Source organism: Chiloscyllium plagiosum, unplaced genomic scaffold, assembly GCF_037043375.1.
Source record: "Chiloscyllium plagiosum isolate Xiang-an unplaced genomic scaffold, Cpla_swu_hap1 HiC_scaffold_6, whole genome shotgun sequence".
Lineage (NCBI taxonomy): Eukaryota > Metazoa > Chordata > Chondrichthyes > Orectolobiformes > Hemiscylliidae > Chiloscyllium > Chiloscyllium plagiosum.
The window spans coordinates 21046720-21064788 of NW_028270144.1; the positions used below are offsets into that span (position 1 = coordinate 21046720).

An 18069-nucleotide genomic window follows, 5' to 3' on the forward strand; every position below is an offset into this window, starting at 1 on the left:
ACAGAATCATAGAAACTTATCTCACTATTATTACTCAAAAGTTAAGGTATATTTGTTCAGCATTAAGTAAGGATATTCTGCTAGTCAATGTTTAATGGGAGGGTAGCTTTCAGAGTTTGTGTAAATATTCACCATGACTGCATACCATTGTATTTACACAATGTGATTCATTGCAAACTGGTCAGTGATTAACAAAAGCTACATCAGTTGAATCTAAAAACCAACTGTGAGGTACTTTCAGTGAATCATCTCTCCAAATTGTTATTCCACTTGATACACTTGAAGAATGTGACTTAACTGTTATGATTCCCATGAGACCAATAAGATGAAAGAACCAAACATCCCAAACAATCCCATTGGAAGAAAATAATTAACAAGATGTAAATTTTCAAAACTCTTGTGCAAACCAAAAATGAGCAAAGACACAGAAATTAACAGTCAAATTGTATTCAGTAGAAGTTACAAACTCACATTTTAAGAAGCTGATACATCGATGAACATCTCAGAATTCCTGGATAGTCCTGCAGTTATGGCATCTATGTTAGTCCCAAAGTCTTTCAAAATGTTCTTCCTCACAAAATCTTTTTATCTCATTTTCCACTATTTAGCCTGCTTGCTGGCTAGGGGCAGCACACAACTATAGTTCCTGGGCAACAATCTCACCAAAAAGGTACATGTCTGCAGAATCTCCTCATATCGGTTCCTGATGATTATGATGCCTTGGTTCCAATGTTAGCTAAGAAACAGAAACAGCTGCAGCAACCATACATTTGGTTCTTCCAGCTCCTGGATCCAGCTTCCGGCTGCTCTAGCTTGCCTGTTCTGCCACAGTGGATCAACAAATATGAGAGTGCTCCATGTCTTTTATATTGTTTCAAACAAGATGCAGTTTACGCAGAAAACAAAAGTTTATGTTTTGGTTTTCTGAGGCTTGAAGATTCAGTTTTATTTCAAGGTTGGGCTGACCCAAAAACATTTTGAAATAATGGTTTACATCACATAATCCATTATTCAAATAAATGGCAAATGTTGATTTCAGAGTCAGGACACCAAAATAGCTACACATCACAGTTTTAGCCTTCCAAAGGAAATTTTGTGCTGATCTGGGACTGAGTAGAAATAAATCCGGTTGTATGGCTGTGCTGCTTAGTTGATACGTGGCTGATTTTATTCAATTGCTGTTTAATACTAAAGTGGCAGTTTTATTAAGTTTTAGGCATCGCTACATAACACTGGGAGGACATGTTCCCATGGAATAAGTCACTTCCCAATGTTAGAGTCAGCAAAGCAATAAACTTTAATGAGATTTGTTAAATCAGCTTACTTATGTCCCACCTTCCTTCATTGTAAACCATTCTTTCTACTAAGGCAGCAGATAAAAGACTTGGCTCTAATCTGTTGCAAAACTTTTTTCAGACCATGTTTCTGGATAAATGGTGTAATTTTAAATTTACACTCTGCATTTCTGAAATTTCAAGAAAAGGAGCACATCATCTTAAACCAGCAAAATATCGGAGATAATTAAAAGCTGCACTTCAACCATACTGCACATCCTATAAATATCACATACAATTTAAAAACCTGTTTTTAAAAGGGTGATTATGTGGAAACCAAGCAACAAGCTACATTTCAGTAATAAGCAAGATCTTCAAAGGGATCATTAAACACACCCTGTATACCCCATTTAGGCAACTAATACAACTTCCAAAACAGGTTAAGAACTCCATCAGCTTTTTGAGGATGCCAACAGGAAAATGGACAATGATAGCCTTGCAGCCATTTCTAACCTGACATTTCAAAAAAGCTTTTGTCCAAGTATTTTGCAAGAGGTTTCTTGACAAGATTGAATCCTGTGGAATCAGATAATCTGCTGCAATATTTTGAGAATTTGCTGCTGTCTAGACAAAGTTGTACTCACTGGATTTGGATCTGTTTGGAGACAGATAAGCAATAGTGCTCTGCAAGGACAGGTGCATGGATCTTTGTTATTAACAAATCTCTACTGATTTAGGAGAATGATCTACAAATTTAATTAATCCAAGATTTGACAAAGGGTATTAAAACAGCATAGGGTATTGAGTTTCTGCAAAATGTACTGGAAGAATGGGCAGATATTTGACAAGCTATGTTTAACTTAAAAAACAGTCCTCAATTGAACTTCTTGTGAACAATAAATATCTACATAGAACATAAAATCAGCAGTGATAAAGAGATCTGGGTATTAGCGATTTTTGAGAAGATTTGTAGTGCAGATTGACTTCAAGTATATAATATCCCAGCACATCACTGTTGAAAGGTCATGGCCAACACCATAAAGATATGGTTTAAAAACAAATAGAATTTTAAGTTGTATGAAGATTCACTATAAAACAAAGCCTCAGTTAGAATACAATGTAAAGTATTTGTCTCCTTGCATGGTGGGGTTATTGAGGCACTGGTAAGGATGCAGAGGAGGGCCACATTTTAAAGTCCTATTATAAAGCACTATTGTTGCTCAAACAGCCTGACAGCTGGGTTTGTACTGCTTTACAAAGGCACAAGTTCAGGGGGTAATTTGAGTGATGCTTATAAAACAATTAATTAACTAGACTGTTTTGGTGGTCCAATTATTTTAACTCAATAGATTGGAGGGGGAAAACCAGCAGTTAAATATATGATTTATGTAACGAGAGATACGTTGGTGTAGATGCTTTACCTTTGCCCAGAGACTATTGCACTTGTGGAGCAGGTTGCCAGCTTGTGCAGTCAGTGCTGATTCAGTTACTTTAAGAATGCTGGACTTGCTTTTGACTGGTATAGAGATCACCTTGTTCAGAAAAGAGATAACCTGCAACATCTCCTGTGCTTTCTCTTGGACTAGTTTCTAACGTCTACAGAGATCTGAGGAAGATTTTCCACATTTCCTTTCTCCAGTTGGTTTAGGTATTTTTTAAAACTGGCCTTTTTCTCACATTTCCAGGAGATTACATAGTTCCAGGCAGGTAGGGAGAATTTATCATAATACACTAGATATTGAGGCACTTATCATACAAATTCTGCTCCAATGGGCAAGACATGTCATTCATACACCTGAAATATGAAGCCATTGTTCTACTCAGAACTTAGGTGCAGAATGAGACTCCCAACAGGAGGGCAGAAAGACTTCAGAGATGTCTTTAAAGCATCCCTGTAGAGATCAAACATCTCCACCAACTCATGGGAATCCCTGGCACATGATCAAACAAAGGAGAAAGATAATTTGAGAAGTCACTAATCACATCAAGAAACTTTGCCAGGTGCAACCAGAGGCAAAGTACAGATGTTGAAGAATGCAGACAAACCTCCAATCACCTCATCTATACATGTGAAAGAGATTGCAGATTGTGCACTGGGCTCGTCAGTCATCTTAGAACCCATGAAACCAGAGTGAAAGGAAGTTATCCTTGATCTTCAGAGACTGGAGGCGAAAAAAAAAGGCATAACTTTGTGCAACAAATTCAGTAGGCCATTGGCAGGTTTTCATGTCTGCCATTTACATGAAGCATCAAGACAAAAATTGAAACAACTGTACTAAGAATTACAGCAGATTAAAAAATATGGCTAGTTCATGTTAGTGTGCACATGATTCTTGTGAAACAAACAAATCCAGGACAGCTGCGGCTTAGCTCCATTGATAATTAACTGCAGAAATAGCTCATCTTAAAATAAAAACACAGGAGCTCTTTTGGGACAGTGATTAAGGTCCCTACCTTTGGGCCAAGGGGCTTGGTTTCAAATTGCACCTGCTCCAGAGGTATGTAATAACAAGTCTGAACAGGTTGATTGGAAAATATTTAAAATGAAAATACAGGGGCTCGTGTAGTGCAGTGATAGTGTCCCTACTTTTGGGCTAGGAGGCCTGGGTTCAAGTCCCACCTGCTCCAGAGATGTAATATCTCTCAACAGGACGATTAGAAATTATGAAAATAAAAGCACAAGGGATTTTGTAGAACAGTTTCCCTAGCTCTGATTCAATTCATAGGAATGAGTTATGGCCTTACAGGTTGATTAGAAATAAGTTAAAATGAAAACACAGACAATTCATTTTTTAAATATTTAAAGCATCCCACATTTTTTGAAAATGTGATTATGTGACAGGTAATTTTAGTAGTTTCATCTTCTGCAATGATCTGTAATAACTATGACAAAGGAATAAACAAATTGTATCACTAAGTAATTCACGTTTGAAGAAATGTTTTGGCAGCAGAGAGAAAGTTACGGGTTAGGACAAAACAGTATAATCATTTATCTACTCACTTTACATTCCATTCATAAAATTATTTATCTGAGGGTCTTGGAGTAGTATTCTGACTGGTAGGTTCAATTGCTCGCCCCATGAACATATATTTTACTTACCAGTACCTTATAACTTGGGAGTAAGTAGATGAGATGAGAGCTGTACTGCACGTTATGACATACCCACTTTTTGTACTGAATACCAATGACATTTCAAAATGGTGACCACAATGCTAATGCCTGGAGCAAGAAGAAGAATAACCAGTTCACTTGCTTTGACAGCATGGCCAAGGGACAAACACTGGCCATGTCACGAGGAGGATGCTCTATTCTTTATTTTAAAAAAAATGCGATGGGATCTTTTGCATCCAACTGAAGGCAAGCTTTGGATTATTGACTATGAAGCATTCCTTGGATCATGATATCTATACACAGTCCATAGTAATAAATTTTTCTTATCAAGTATTTTAAAAACGTTTGTCCCTCAAGGTTTTTACAAAGAATTAGAGAAGTATGCTGTGATATCTTACTCTGCATGTCTAAAGTCTGAGTAAATTCATTAAGATTACTACAAACTGGTGAATTTTTAAAAACTTTGTAAAACAGCATTAATAATGGGCTATGTATTAACATAACTGCTCTATCAATTTAGATTAGTCAATGATGTAAATCCTCATTTTAAACAGACCACAGATACTCAAATTTCAACTAACCTCCAAGATGCCACCTCAATACATGCACAGCAGAATTAAATTTATTGAGTGGATTTTAAAACCTCACCAGTGATTAGTCCATATGACTATGTATTTTCCTTCAATATAGTGAACTGAATTAAAGCTAATTTTTCTTTATTATTTCAACATTCCAAATAGTAAAATATCTAAAAAAAATCAGAGATTTTAATATTCCAAGATTGGATAACAAAAAAATTTTAAGATTAATTCCAAGCAGCATTTTAAAAATAAATTGTCATAGTTCTATCATAGTTACTGCATTATGGATTGAAGATTAAAGTGCCCCTGAACAAGGATAGGCTTAAAAAAGTTTGCTGTGAGCCTTGAAACTAAAATTTGATCACTATCATGCATCTAAGATTTATAGTAATGCTATTGCAAAATTTCAGATAAAAAGTGACCTCCGCTAGAAAATAAATCAATTTGCTCCACACAAAAATAATAATGAAAAAAATAGCCTATAAAGATCCTTATAGCAACTAAGAAGTTTCCTGCTCTTCCACAAATTTCTTGCAACCCCAAGAGAACACGTCAACATCTTAAGCTTGTAATCCTGTAATGGGGGGACAGCAGATGACATCACGTATGCATCGCTCTGCCTAAGCACTCGATGATCTCTATGTCCTTATTTGCTAATGATCTGCCCGTAATGCTTGTAAAACAAAGCTTTGAGTGTCATGGAGATGTACAGCACGGAAACAGACCCTTTGGTCCAACTCATCTATGTCGACCAGATATCCCAACCCAGTCCCACCTGCCAGCACCTATCCCATATCCCTCCAAACCTTTCCTATTTATGTACCCATCCAGATGTCTTTTAAATGTTGCAATTGTACCAGCCTCCACCACACCCTCTGGCAGCTCATTCCATAGACGTACCACCCTCTGTGTGAAAAAGTTGCTCCTTAGGTCTCTTTTATATCTTTCCCCTCTTACCCTAAACCTATGCCCTCGAGTTCTGGACTCCCCCACTCCAGGGAAATCACTGTCTATTTATCCTATCCATGCCCCTCATGATTTTATAAACTTCTATGAGGTCACCCCTCAGCCTTCGACTGAGGGGTGAACAGCCCCAGTCTATTCAACCTCACCCTATAGCTCAAATCCTCCAACCCTGGCAATATCCTTGTAAATCTTTTCTGAACCCTTTCAAGTTTCACAACATCCTTCCGATAGGAAGGAGACCAGAATTGCACGCAATATTCCAAAAGTGCCCTAACCAATGTTCTGAACAGCTGCAACATGACCTCTCAACTCCAGTCCTCAATACTCTGACCAATAAAGGAAAGCATACCAAACGCCTTCTTCACTATCCTATCTACCTGCCACTCTACTTTCGAGGAGCTGTGAACCTGCACTCCAAGGTCTCTTTGTTCAGCAACACTCCCTAGGACCTTACCATTAAGTGTATAAGTCCTGCTAAGATTTGCTTTCCCAAAATGCGGCACCTCACATTTATCTGACTTAAACTCGATCTGCCACTCCTCAGCCCATTAGCCCATCTGATCAAGATCCTGTTGTAATCCAAGGTAACCTTCTTTACTGTCCATGACACCTCCAAATTTGGTGTCATCTGCAAACATACTAACTATACCTCTTATGCTCACATCCAAGTCATTTATATAAATGACGATTTTTCACTGTACTTAAGTACAGATGACTACAATAAATCAAAATCAACTCTAGAGTCAGGCTTGCAAATGACTGGCACACGTTCTTATGTCTGAAAAGTCTAATTCTCAACCCACAGATCTGAGGAAATGTGTCTCATGGGGCAGTGGGAGTCTAAGTATAGGATTTAATTTCTTTTCTTATCTATCCCAACATTCTGATATGAGCACTAAAATGCATGATGCAGCTTGATGGAGTAGTTGCCACCATTTTGAACAATCCCAGTCACTAACATAAAAGCTGCCATGCTTCAAGGAGAAAGTCAGACTCTTTCAATCTTTTTCCTTACTACCCCTTCAACATTGCGGTTTGAAAATTGCTAAAACAAGACCTGGCAAGGGAAACTACTTTCTTGCCCTCCTGACACAGAATCTGTCTATAGAATTTAGTATTACAGGATTTTTGCTGAATGCTTGTGGACCTCACTTTCTGACATAGACATACATGATCTACAGTTTGCAGATGACCACAGAGTTGTTGCACACACTGCACCAGATCTGAAGCCAATAAACTACATTCAATAAACTCAGTCTGTCCTTGAATGTTCACAAACCAACATTTATATTAACCTACATCAGCCAAATGCCCCCTTACCCATAAATATTGGGAATATGTCAAACACTTCCTGTATCTTGGCAGCCACTTCTCTCAAAAGGACACATTGATAAAGAGATCCAATATCAGATCAGCTGCACCACTTCAATCATTTTAAGCTGCAGCATCAAGTGTTTGACAAAAAAAATTCTAGCTGTTATCAGAACACTCCTGAGACTAGACTTTCAGCGACACAAAAGACCACCAGTGAAATCCCATCAGCATGCCTCTACTGCACCCTCTGGGAGAACTGAACAACTTTAAACTACAGCTAAATTAACTATACCATCCTCTTTATCGAAAAGTGAAACATTTTCAAAAAGGAGCTTAAAACATGCTGCCTTTCATTATCTTTAAGAGGAGCATTTGAATCATGATCAATTTCATGCAAGATTAAGCACTGGTCCTTTAAAAACAGAACAAAACAATTTTCTAACTTCATCCTGTTCTGATCAATCTCCTCTTTTGGTCTTGGTAATTTTGCATGTTGGATCTTGCAAAATTCTTTTTAACTCCATGCTCCAAATACATTGAAGTTTTCTGACCCTAATTTGAAAAGTTTCCCTTTATATTTAAATTTCATTTCTGGGTTGGATAATCCAGTTGGGTTAGTAGTCTGATGATAGGTCATCAATTTACAACAATTTCTCTCTACAGTTCTACCTGCAAAGTGACCATCAGTTTTCCCGAGTTTGTATGGAGAGTAATAGTTCATGCCCCTTAAGCTACTTGACAACCACACTGTAACAAATTGGTGACTATGAACAGTTGGCAAACTTGCTTAAGTTACCATTACTGATTCATTAATGAAGAAACTTCAAAATTAAACAGGCAGTTTACTGAACTTCACCACAGGTTTGGAAAATGGAACTTCTCTTATCTTTTTAACTGTTTAATCTATGGAAATCTAAATTAGTTTTCGCTCTGAAGTGGAATTGCCCTGGAGGAGATTAAGGCCTAGCTATTAGACTTCATAACAGTACTGGAAAACGCAAAACGAGACCTTATATATTTATTTATAAAACGTGAACCATAAATTAGAATTAGAAAGACACGAAGTAAAACTAAATTACAGTCAATGTCAAGGTGGAGGCGGGGACATCAAGAGCTCAACTTACCGCAACATCGCTCCCACAGATAAATTCTCCAGTGGATAAATGGATATTTAGTACTTTTTAAAAGAAAAAGAGAAAACGTCTTCCCAATCCTAGAAACTCAAGGAAAAAAACTAATCTATGCTCTAAACTGAGACAAAAGACAAATTCGCTAACATTTTTTAATATATGTATTGGAGTTAAAGTAGCATCGGGAAAGGGATTTTTTAAAAGAAAAATACTGTTTTAGACGGTAAACATTAAAGCAACAACATGAACTCATAAAATATATGCGGAGGCGCCGCCGTCAGACGCCCAACTGCAGCTAAACGGCTCCCGCCGGGAGTGATTGACAGCTCTGCGGATCAGACCAACTCTCGGTTTGGGGGAAAGGGTATCCCAACACTCTGTGAGAGGGAGAGAACGGGCTGTAACACAAATCCGCTCCAATATTCCCACATTTTAACTTATAGTAATATTACTTTCTACACTTGATGCTTACTGAATGCTTCGGTTTGGCGTTAGTCCCTTTATTTTGAAAGCTGATGTATCTTCTTCCTCCCCTTTCTGCGCCGGGGAGGAGTTGATCTGCCCCGAAGGTCGGAGGGGAAAAGGGCGGGGTTGCTGTCGGAGCCGTCACCATGGTAACAAGGCCTAGGCTATGGTGCAATCTTAACCAAAGCCTGTAAGTTACCATTTCTTCCTGAAATTCTAATAAAAGTTTGAATTTTGTTTCTTTACCAGTGGATGAAATTGTTGATTTTGTACGTGCACACTCTAAATCTGCAATTTCTCGTAGAAAATTGCTCTTTTTCACTGTCCCGCCCTATAAATGCTCCTTCCTTTATGAGTTTTACTATTTTTTTCCTGATTGCTGGAGGAGTTGTGTACCGAAAATAAGTAAATGTTCACCTATTTCAAAGTAGATGTTCATCCATTCTGATTTTAAAAAAATACAATCTGTTAATCGTATTTCTCTGTCGATTCACGGAAGCCGTGCGGCTTGCTTAGAATCTCCAGTCGCATTTTTTTTGTATTTTAGAGTTCCAGCATTTGGAGTATTTTTGCATTTTCGGTGGTCCTCTCTCGTTATTCTTCTGCTGCAAATAATTAAATGTCCTCGAGTAGGATCGCAGTTGCATTCTTAACTTGCTACTCCTAAAATTACGCCCAATTGGCGCTGCCCTCACTGGTGAAATTTACCTTTTAATTATTTAAAATCAAAAATTTGAGCAGGATGACAGTTCCCTAGGGAGAGGAATTAAAAAAAAAATCTAATTATAGAACGCCACCCATTCCTCGCATTTTCAATTTGCATCAGCAATAAGCTGCAATTTGAGAATATTTCAATTGCATTCTAAGGTCATGAGAAAATCTCTACTGAGGATGAATGTAGATTACAACTGAGGATTCCCCAATCACAAAGATGGAAATTTCTTGCATTTTCTGCAGATGGTACATTTTTTTTCAAGAGAAATACATATTTTGAAATTTTCTCAACATTGCCTCTTGGTTTCTAAAACATGGTATCTATCATCCATCATTAATTGTCCAGAAACAAGTTAAGATTCAGTCACATTCTTGTCGGTCTGGACTCACATGTAGGTAGAACAGGTATAGATGGCAGAATTTCTTCTCTAAAGACATTAGAAAACCAGATGGGTTTTTCCAGGTGGACTCTGGACGAGCTGACCAAGGCCCTCAAGTCCTTCAAAAAGAATAAAACTCCCAGAAGCGACGGCTTACCGGTCGAGCTCTACTCCGCTATGTGGGAATTGATTGGCCAGGACCTGCTGGAGGTTTATGTCAGTATGCTTCGGGCAGGTACCATGAGGAAAGGCATCATCACCCTCATCTACAAGCAGAAGGGGGAGAGGGAGGAACTCAAAAATTGGAGACCAATCTCACTGTTGAATGCGGATTACAAAATTCTGTCAAAGGTAATTGCCAACCGGGTCAGGTCTGCACTGGTGTCGGTGATTCACCCTGACCAAACCTGTGCTGTACCGGGCAGGAAGATCGTTGAGAGTCTCGCACTCCTCAGGGATACGATCGCCTGCGTGCAGGACTGAGGGCTGGACACCTGTTTGATCAGCCTGGACCAGGAGAAAGCCTTTGACAGGATATCACACAGGTACATGAGAGATGTTCTTTCCAAAATGGGCTTTGGGGAGGGAATCTGCAATTGGATCAGACTGCTCTACACCAACATTGTCAGTGCAGTCTCAATCAATGGGTGGGAATCAGATAGCTTCCCAATCAGCTCTGGAGTCAGGCAGGGCTGCCCTCTCTCTCCTGCCTTGTTTGTGTGCTGCATTAGAGCCATTTGCCGAATCCATCAGGAAGGATGCGAGCCTGAGAGGGATAACTATTCCTGGCAGCGGGGGCCTCCAGGTTAAGGCCTCTCTGTACATGGATGACGTTGCCGTTTTCTGCTCAGATCCGTTGTCCGTGCGCAGACTCGTGCATATGTGACCAGTTTGAACGGCCTCAGGGGCCAAGGTAAACCGAGGCCAGAGTGAGGCCATGCTCTTTGGGAACTGGGCCGACCAATCCTCGATCCCCTTCACCGTCAGAACCGACCACCTGAAGGTGCTGGGTATTTGGTTTGGGGCATGCGCCAAGTCTTGGGGGAAGCGTATCAGCAAAGTGAGACAGAAACTGGGCAGATGGAAGCTACGGTCGCTCTCCATCGCGGGAAAAAACCTGGTCATCAGGTGTGAGGCGCTGTCATTGCTGTTATACGTGGCACAGGTCTGGCCTATTCCCAGAACCTGTGCCGCTGCAGTCACCCGGGTCATCTTCCAATTTATATGGAGGTCAAAGATGGACCGGGTCCGAAGGGACTCGCTGTACAAAGATCTGGGCATTGGGGGAAAAAATACACCCAATGCCACCCTCACCCTGACGGCCACCTTTGTGTGTGGCTGCATCAAGCTGTGCGTGGATCCCTGGTATGCAAACACCAAGTGTCACTACATACTGAGGTTCTACCTGTCCCCGGTGTTGCGAAGGATGGGCCTGGCCTCGCTGCCGCGGAACGCTCCGAGTAGTTTGTCCGTTCCATATTACCTGTCCTTTGTTGAGAAGTTTATGAAGAAAAACACCTTTGACCACAAGTCCATCGGAAGTCGTCAGCACGTAGTGTCCTTGAGACCCTTCGGGAAAAGGAGAGGGCGGATCCTATCAAGCGGTTCCCTGAGCAGACTGTCAAAGCCATTTGGCAGAATGCCTCATCGCTAGAACTTTCCAACAGGCTTGGCTGGTGGTGAGAAGGGCTCAGCCTGTGAGATCCTTTATGCACGCCCGGACTCTCAGCCACACTGCACGCTGCCCTCGAAGCGGCTGCGGGGGGGACGAGACTGTCACACACCTCCTTCTGGAATGTGCCTACGCAGAAGAAGTTTGTCGAGGTTCGTCCCAAGCAGCGCCGTGACGCGGGACTCCGTGCTCTTCGGCCTGTTCCCCGGGACGCACACCGAGACGAACATCAACTGTGCCTGGAGGATCATCACCTCGGTGAAGGACGTTCTCTGGGCGGTCCGAAACCTGTTGATCTTCCAGCTGAAGGAGTTGACCCCGACTGAGTGTTGCAGACTGGAACATTCCAAGGTCCAGGACTACGTGTTGAGGGACGCGCTGAAGCTTGGGGCAGCTGCCGCCAAGGTGCAATGGGGAAAAACCACCGTGTAACATCTGCCTGCCTAAAGAAGAATAGGGGGCCCATGCAGTCATTTGGGCTCTGCTGATGCCTCAGCTAAAAATGTAATCGTACAGACCTGTAAATAGGAATGATTAGTCTGTTTCGGTATGCAAAGAAATGGAATGTTTACATATGTATGGCATGTCCAATTGTACAGATCATGAAAGTATTTTATGAATAAAGTATATTTTTGAAATAGAAAAAAATAGTCTTCATTAGACTGTTAATTCCAGATATTTATTGAATTCATATTCCACTATCTGCCTGGTGGGATTCAAACTCTAGTCTAGTGATCATAGCCCAAGACCATCACCTCTCCACAAGATAGTGTACTATTGTAGTTTTCTGCAGGCTTTCTCCATTTAAATTATAGTCAATTTCTTTATTCTTCCTGCCAAAGTGCATAACCTCACACTTTCTCACATTTTATTTCATCTGCCATGCTTTTGCCTACTTACTTAAATAGTCTATATCCCTCTGTAGACTCTTTGTACCATTCTCTTCACTTATGTTCCTACCTGTGTTTGTGTCATGGACAGATTTAGCTATAGTACAATCATTTTCCTTATCCAAGTCATGGGTGTACATTGTAAATACTCGTAGCTCCAGCACTGATCCCTGTGACTCTCCACTAATTATGAGTTGCCAGCCTGAAGATGTCCCACTGTCCCAACTACCTGGCTTCTATTAGTTAGCCAATCACCCATCCATGCCAATAAATTATGTCCAACATCATAGGCTCTTTTCTTATTGAGTATCCTAACAAAAGGCAGAAAGTTAAAAGTCACACAACACCAGGTTATAGTCCAACAGGTTTATTTGGAAGCACTAGCTTTTGAAGCACTGTTTTTTCACCACCTAATGAAGAAGCAGCGCTTCGAAAGCTAGTGCTTCCAAATAAACCTGTAGGACTATAACCTGGTGTTGTGTGATTTTTAACTTTGTCCACCCCAGTCCAAGACCGATTCCTCCAAATCACAACAAAAGGAGGGTAGCTTGCTGGAAGTCCTGAAGAAATTAATGATGGATCAGGAACAGGAACTGAATAAAATTAATCTAAGTAAAACATCAATAATGAATAAATTAAGGGGTGACAAATCCCCAGGACCTGACAGTTTCCATTCAAGAGTGTTAAAGGAAGTATGGGAGCACATTGTAGATGCCCTATCCATATTTTCGTAGAGTTCCCTAGATACAGAAGTTGACTGTCTGGATTGGAAAATTGCACATCACTCTACTTTTTAAGAAGGACGAAAGAGGGAATTACAGACCGGTTAGCCTAACATTTGTGGTGGGGAGATTGTTGGAGTCTCTAATCCAGTTAATAATGCTATAGTAATCAAATATCTTGAACATTTTCACTTAATTCAGGAGAGCCAACATCAATTCATGAAACACAGGTCATTGCCCAACAAACCTCATTAAATTTTAGAAGAAGTGTCTAAGGTGATAGGGGAATGTTTGTGTATGTTTATCTGGACTTCCAGAAGGCTTTTAATAAAGTTCCACATAAGGTAGAAGCTCATGGAATTGAGAACACGTTACTGTCATGGCTGGAAAATTGGATGAGTGATTGGTTATAGAAAGTAGAGATAATAGGTGGGTCTCAAATTGGCAGGATGTGACCAGTGATGTTCCACAAGGATCTGTGTTGAGGCTTCAATTATTCTCATTATATTAATGACTTGGAATAATGGCATAGAAAGTCATCTATTCAAATTTGCTGACAAAGTTAGGCAACATGGCAGACAGTGTAAATGACAGCATAAAATTACAAAGGGGTAATGATAGATGAAGTGAATAGGCAAACCTGTGGCAGATGGAATGCAATGTAAGCAAGGGTGAGGTTATCCATTTTGGCACAGAAAAGGATAGATCAGGGTACTTTCTAGATGGTATGAAGTTAAATACAGAGGATGTCCAAAGAAACGTAGGGTTCAGATGCAAAAATCTTTAAAATGTTAAAATCTTTAAAAGGTGCAGAAAATAATCATGAAAGCTAATAGAATGCTGGCCTTTTAATCTAGAGATCTGGAGTACAAGGATGCAGAAGCAATCCTGCAGTTATACAAAAGCCTGGTTAGACCCCACTTAAAATCATAGAGATGTACAGCACTGAAACAGATCCTTCGGTCTACCTTGTCCATGCCAACCAGATATCTTAACCTAATCTAGTCCCATTTGCCAGCACTTGGCCAATATCGCTCTAAACCCTTCCTATTCATATACCCATCCAGATTGCCTTTTAAATATTGTAACTGTACCAGTCTCCACCACCTCCTCTGGCAGCTCATTCCATAGACACACCCTCTGCATGAAAAAGTTGCCACTTAGGTCCCCTTTATGTCTTTCTACTCTCACCCTAAACCTATGCCCTCTAGTTCTGGACTATTTACCATATCCATGCCCCTCATGACTTTATAAATCTCTGTAACGTCACCCCTCAGCCTCCAATGCTCCAGGGAAAACAACAGCAGCCTCTCCCCATAGCTCAAATCTTCCAACCCTGACAACATATTTGTAAATGTTTTCTGGACCTTTTCAAGTTTCACAACATCCTTCCAAAACGAGGGAGACCAGAATTGCATACAATATTCTAAAAGTGGCCTAATTAATGCCCTGTACAGCCACAACATGACCTCCCAACTCCTGTACTCAATACTCTCACCAATAAAGGAAAGCATACCAAATGCTTTCTTTACTCTCCTATCTACCTGCATAAGATCCCTTTTTTTCAGCATCACTCCCCAGGACCTTACTATTAAGTGTATAAATCATGTCCTGATTTGCCTTTCCAAAGTGTAGCATCTCACATTTATCTAAAGTAAACTTCATCTGCCACTCCTCGGCCCATTGGCCTATCTAATCAAGATCCTGTTCTATTCTGAGGTAACCTACTTCACTGTCCACTATACCTCCAATTTTGCTGTCTTCTGTAACCTTACTAACTATGGATGTAAGTTTGCTCGCTGAGCTGGAAGGTTCGTTTTTAGACGTTTTATCACCATACGAGGTAATATCATCAGCGAGCCTCCGGTTAAGTACTGGTGTTATGACCTGCTTTCTATTTATGTGTCTAAGTTTCCTTGGGTTGGTGATGCCATTTCTTGTGGTGATGTCATTTCCTGTGTTTTTTCTCAGAGGGTGGTAAATAGGGTCCAAGACAATGTGTTTGTTGATAAAGTTCCGGTTGGAATGCCATGTTTCTAGGAATTCTCATGCGTGTCCCTGTTTGGCTTGTCCTCGGATGGATGTGTTGTCCCAGTCGAAGTGGTGTCCTTCCTCATCTGTATGTATGGATACTAGTGAGAATGGGTCATGTCTTTTTGTGACTAGTTGATGTTCATGTATCCTGGTGGCTAGTTTTCTGCCTGTTCGTCCAATTTAGTGTTTGTTACAGTTCTTGCAAGGTATTTTTGTAAATGATGTTCGTTTTGTTTGTTGTCTGTGTAAGGTCTTTTAAGTTCATTAGCTGCTGTTTTAGTGTGTTGGTGGGTTTGTGGGCTACCATGATGCCAAGGGGTCTGAGTAGTTTGGCAGTCATTTCTGAATTGCCTTTGATGTAGGGAAGTGTGGCTAGGGTTTCTGGATGTGTTTTGTCTGCTTGTTTGGGTTTGTTGCTGATAACTTTCCTCATTCCTGAAGAAGGGCTAATGCCCGAAACGTCGATTCTCCTGTTCCCTAGATGCTGCCTGACCTGCTGCGCTTCTCCAGCAACACATTTCCATCTCTGATCTCCAGCATCTGCAGACCTCATTTTCTCTTTGTTGCTGATAAATCAGCTGACAGCATTCATTGGGTACCCGTTCTTTTTGAATATGCTGTATAGGTGATTTTTTTTTCTGCTCAGCTAAACAGAAAAAAATCACCTACAGAGCATAGTCAAAAAAGAACGGGTACCCAATGAACGCAGTCCGTCGATTTCTCAGCAACAACCCACACAACCAGACAAAAAGTAGACTGTTTAGGAGGGATGTTACGCAGCTGTTTTACAGCTGTTTAAGAAGGGTGCTAGATGTCAGGAACTCTCTTCCACAAAAGGCAGTGGATCAGGGCCATTTGTTAATTTTAAATCTGAGATAGATAATATTTTGTTAAACGCAGATATTAAGCGATATCGGTTCAAAGGCAGGTACATGGAGTTTAACCACAGGCCAGCCGTGATTTCATTGAATGATGGAACAGGATCGAGGGGCTGGATGACCCACTCCTGTTTCTATGTCCCTATGTGTAATATCATCTCCAATGCCTTCTGAAAATCCAAATACATTAAATCCACAGTTTCCCTGTTATGTATTCTGCTTATTACTTCTTCAAAGAATGTTAATAAATTTATCAGGTAGGATTTTCTCTCCATCAAGGTATACTGACCCTTTGATAATACTGTATATTTCTAAATGATTTGATTTAATTTATTATTGTTGCATTTACCAGAGTACAGTGAAAAGTTTTGTTTTGTGTGCAACACAGGCAGATTATAACATACAAATAGGGTGCTTGAACAGAGTGAGGAATACAAAGCTACGGCAGCAAAGATGGGGCACAAAAAGCATGATCAACATTAGGTTTGAAATTTGAGACCAGAATTCTAATAACAGTGGGGAAGAAACTGTTCTTGAATCTTTTTAAGTTTTTGTATCTTCTCTCCGATGGAAGAGGTTGGAAGAGATAGTAACCAGGGTGGGAGTGATCTTTGATGACATTGGCTGTCTTTCCGCGGCAACGAGAAATGTAGATGCAGTCAATGGATAGAAGGTTGACTTGCATGATGCTCTGGGCTGTGTTCACAATTTTCTGTAGTTCTTAAGGTCCTGGGCAGAGCAGAGAAATTCTCTGCTATTATAACCTTTACAATAGACCCTAACATTTTCCCAATAACAGAAGTCGATTAAATTTTTTTTGCCTCTTTCCTTTGATAAATAAAAGTATTAGATTGGCAATTTTCCTATCCCCTGAACTGTTCCAGAATCTAAGGATTCTTTGAAGATTATTTCCAATGCATCCACTATTTCTGTAGCTACTTCTTTTAATATCCTCGGATGTGTCCCATCAGATCTAGATGACTTATCTTTAGCTCCATTCATTTCCCTGGCACTTTTTCTGTGGTGATATTTATTTCTACTCCACCTTTTGCCTTTGAATATTTAGTAATTTTGACATGATATTTGTGTCTTTTGTGATGACCGTTGCAAATATTTATCCAACTGGTCTGCAAGTTCCTGGTTTCTCATCGTAGTCACACTCAGAAAACCTGAACTTTCTTGTTTGTACTGCAACTTATCATTTAAAATTTATTATTCTTGAAACTACAAAGAGAGTTTCTGTGGCTATGAAGTAGTTTTACTGGAAATTATGGCTCAGCTGCTATTTGCAACTATACAAGTTGAGAAGGAAACTCCAGGAGTTGTTAGAGCATAAGGATAAATTACAAATGGGGGCCAATCCAAGCATTTGATGCACCACAGCAGGTACATGAATATGGTGTAGGATTGCCAACTGTCATTGACTGAATTCCTGACATTTAATTGCATAACCTCCAACTGCCATACCTGGTCGCTATAATTTTTCCTAACCTCCCTTTTTAATACAACTAATTAATGTAAGCATTCAATAACAATCCAAAAACTGACAATTTATTTTAACCTCTATTATCTTTCCGAGTCTCTTCCCTGCAGTGTTCAACAGATTAGTCTTTTATTTCCTTGGACGTTTGCTGTTCAATATGGCAAAGAAGCGGGATGTGAAAAGACTTATGCCATGACAGGTGCTATGACTGCAGTGCTTATCCATGAAAGCTAACAAGGTTGTTCCACCATCTGCAATCTACTATTTATGAGTTAAAGTCCACCATGCTCATAATGCCATGAAATGTTTTCATCACCAAGTCATGTGTTAAGTTGCCTCTCCATCTTTTGAGACATTGGTCTCTTTTCCACTGTATAATAAAACCTCAGGTTAAGAAATACATTTCAAAATCTTCCATTTTCTGAAGGACTTTTATTTACATTCTTTGGTGTCA

General features: G+C 40.0%; 1 protein-coding gene across 6 annotated transcripts in view; it reads right to left on the reverse strand.

Moving 5' to 3' along the window:
- Positions 1-8669, reverse strand: part of mbnl2 (muscleblind-like splicing regulator 2) — a 131416-nt gene extending 122747 nt beyond the window's left edge. For 3 of the 6 annotated variants that reach the window (XM_043691338.2, XM_043691334.2, XM_043691337.2), the window contains exon 1: positions 8372-8668. The gene's annotated coding sequence lies outside the window, so the exon portion shown is untranslated. Of the gene's footprint in view, positions 1-8371 lie in introns of all 6 variants that reach the window. The other 3 variants (XM_043691339.2, XM_043691340.2, XM_043691341.2) reach the window with 2 other exon arrangements.
- Between the last annotated feature and the right edge of the window lie 9400 nt (positions 8670-18069).